We start from the raw sequence: 3850 nt of genomic DNA, 5'->3' as shown, positions 1-3850 counted from the left end.
TAAACACCGTCATTGTCTCTTCAAATCTAAAATCACCATATGCAGAATTGCTAATTATAAGTGAAATCAGTGCCTTATTATGTAGAATGAAGTTCAGTACTATGAATTTTATCTCTGACCATTTCTTGGCACCTGTGAATAGTAGTGGAGGTTTTTACTGAGCCTTCTGGAGCCTCCTTTTAAATAATAGAAGTCAGGGACAGTGATGAAATCTTGCACTGCCTCTGCTGAGCTGAAGACATTGGGTAATATGTTTTCTTGTCTGTGCAGAACACCGAAGCGTGTGTGTATGTGTGTATTTAATCCTGATTAACTGGACACTGAAGAAAGAAATCAGCTGTGTTTTGTAATACTCTGAGCACTTAGTACGGGAAGAGAGGCATTTCTTCAGGTAAATAGTCATGTAAATAAAAGCCATCCTATTTAACTGGCACGGCTACCTTAGTAGGACAGAACCTAGCTCAAGCAGCATGTAACTGGGGTACTTTGTTTGGAAAAATTAGGCATCGTGATACTTTGCAGAAACTTCTGGAAGAAAATTAGTACTTTTTTGTTGTGGAAATTGATTCAGAGGTCTCTCAGGCCTGGTTGGAAGTTTCCAGGTGACTAGCACAGGTGTCAAATCCAGCTCTTTGAAAAGCTTTTCTGCTTTCTTGAGCTGCTTACCAGCTCTTGTATAATTTGACATTATGTAAATTTTGTGTTTTCCTTTTAGAAGCACGTGAACCAACAGTGATTTAAGTGGAAATTTTTTATTTCAGTTTAAGTGTTACTTGATAATGTAAAAAAGTCTTCAAGCCTTTCAGTGGTTGTGAGGCTTAGGTACAGACAGCATTGGACTTGAACCTAAATTCACCAAATCAGGTTTTCTCTTGCAAGCAAAGTTGTTGGATTAAATGTGTGAACTTGGAATTGTTTTAATGTCATGAGCATTTTTGCAGGGTGATGATGGGTGAAGACTTACTATACCTAAGTGATTTTCTGAATATCCATCAGATCTAAAGTTAAGCCGTGTCTCGCAGTTTCCAATACTAAGACTCCATGCTAGTTAAACAGGCAGCCACTCCAGACCTCTTGGCAAACCACAAAGGTGTATATGTAAACTAGTTATAAACTCAGGGAGTTTTTCTCAAGTTCCCCTGCCTTGTCTCTCATTTCCTCTTTAAAGCTGTCACTTCGCTTTATTTAACATTACTCTCCCCCTCCTAGTTCTTTTTCAGCTCCTGTCCTTAGCAGTAATAGCATCTGAACAAACCCAAACTTTAAGACAGCAAGAAGACTCCCTTAGGGGTGTGGAGTGTGTCATTGCCTCTAGAAGGATGTGAGACCCCTAAGAGACTGTCTTGCGCATCAGGGTGGCCAACTGAGGACAAGGAGCCTGGGAGTGTTATTTGACGTTACCGCCTGAGCTCCATGAACTAAACTGTTTGCTCCCTTTCTTAAATGCTGGAATTAATAGAGTGAAAGAATTAGCTAGGTATGAACCAAAATCAAAGAGGTGTTTGAAAAGTTGAAACAAAGGAAAAAAATATTTTTTTTTTTCCTATTTAAACCAAGTCATTGTCAGGCACTAAAAGTCATGAATCCCGCTATTTCTGATGCATTTCATGGGGCCAGAGCTCATGTTTGAGAAGGGGAAACGGTCCCACTGTGGTACAAATAGGTAAGTGCATAAATTAGCAACATTTTGAGATTAATTGTGAGGCCTGCAGAACGTCATGTCCATTAATCAAGTATGCAAACTATGTTTAAGTAAAATGGAGCGAACTTAAGGTTCTTTTTTAAAGCATCATGTTTAGGGTTACAAGGAGCACTAGGTATTTATACTGAATTGGAAGACTCTCATCTAAGACAAGACTGTTTGTTGTTAATGATTTGTGTGATCACGTGTTATTGTAGTGTTTACTTTCTTGAATATGTTTTTAAAAATATATGTTGCTAAATTTATCTTTTTAAAAAAATTGAGATATAGAACTGACGTATAACACGGGCGCCTGGGTGGCTCAGTCGGTTAAGCATCTGACTTCAGCTCAGGTCACGATCTCCCAGTTTGTGAGTTCGAGCCCCGCGTCGGGCTCTGTGCTGACAGCTCGGAGCCTGGAGCCTGCTTCGGATTCTGTGTCTCCGTCTTTCTCTGCCCCTCCCGCACTCATGTTCTGTCTCTTTCTCTCTCAATAATATAAAAAATAAATGTTAAAAAAAAAAAAAAAGAACTGACATATAACGTTACGTTCTAGATGTACAACATGATTTGATACTCATATATGCTGTGAACTGTTCACCACAATAAGCCTAGTGAATATCCATCACCACACATAGGTAAACATTTTTTTCTTGTGATGGGAACTTTTAAGATTGATCTCTCAGCAACTTTCAAATATACAACACAGTATTGTTAACTATAGTCACCATGCTCTACGTTACATCTCTAGGACTTACTTATTTTATAGCTGGAACTTTGTACCTTTTGACCCCCTTCACCCGTTTTCCCCACCTCCTGACCCGTGCCTCTGGAAGACACCAGTCTGTCCTCTTTATGAGTTCAGGGTCTTTTTTAGATTCTGCAAAGAACTAGCTTCATATGGTGTTTGTCTTTCTCTGTCCGACTTATTTTATTTAGCATAATGCCCTCAAGTTCCATCCATGTTGTTGCAAATGGCAAGATTTCTTTCTTGCTGAATAACAGTTCCACTGTATGTGTGTGTGCATGGCATCTTCTTTGTGCACTTATCCACCAATGAACACTTGGGCTGCTTCTGTGTCATGGTTATTATAAATCATGCTGCAAGAAAAGTTTCACACAGTAACTAGTTGTATTTTCAAGTGATATGTTTAATGTGTTTTCTTTCAATCTCAGACACATTTGTGGGCAAAGTAATTCTATATTTAAAGTTATAAGTAGACCATTAACCTGAAAAAAAAAATCACTTCCCCACATTTCCAGACTTCTTTGATACCTCGTATTCGAGTACTAGACACATACATGTTGCTATATGGGGAGCTTTGTACCATTGACCTCATTGTTTTCCTTTAAAAAAATTTTTTTTAAGTTTATTTATTTATTTTTAGAGAGATAGGGACAGCGTCCCAGTGGGGGAGGGGTGGGGGGGGGGCGGGGAGAGAATCCCAAGCAGGCTCCATGCCATCAGCACAGAACTGACGCAAAGCTCGAACTCATAAACCACGAGATCGTGACCTGAGCCATAACCAAGAGTCAGACACACTCAACCAACCAAGCCACCAGGTGCTCCTCATTCTTTTCCTTTATAACCTCAATCCCAGAACATGATTTGGGCAAGAAGAAAACCAAAATGCTATTTACACTCCACTCAAACATGATCTTAGATGCCCCAGAAGCCCATTTTTTCTTTATTTGAAGTCTGCACCTTTACCTGGTTGTCAGCTATTTCTGAAATGGTCATGTATAATGTTAGCAGAATATCCTTTTTCACACTCACCTTCCCTCCAGAATGTTACACGTGGAGATATGTTTACTTTTACTTTTTTCCCCCTTTGACAAGAACACTTAGATATGCTACTTTTTTCCTTGCTTAGCATTTACACGCAGATGTTAGGCTTATTTTTTTTTTCCAGTATGAAGATAGATTTATTTTTTTATACTTATATAGTACCTGCTTATTAAAAAATATTTTTTTAATGTTTACTTTTATTTTTGAGAGAAAGGGAGACAGAGAGCAAGTGGAGGAGGGGCAGAGAGAGAGGGACACACAGAATCCAAAGCAGGCTCCAGGCCCTGAGCTGTCAGCACAGAGCCTGATACGGGGCTTGAATTCATGAACTGTGAGATCATGACCTGAGCTGAAGTCGGATGCTTAACTGAGCCACCCAG

Source organism: Panthera uncia, assembly GCF_023721935.1.
Source record: "Panthera uncia isolate 11264 chromosome C1 unlocalized genomic scaffold, Puncia_PCG_1.0 HiC_scaffold_4, whole genome shotgun sequence".
NCBI lineage: Eukaryota > Metazoa > Chordata > Mammalia > Carnivora > Felidae > Panthera > Panthera uncia.
Note: the sequence above shows the minus strand (reverse complement) of the source record.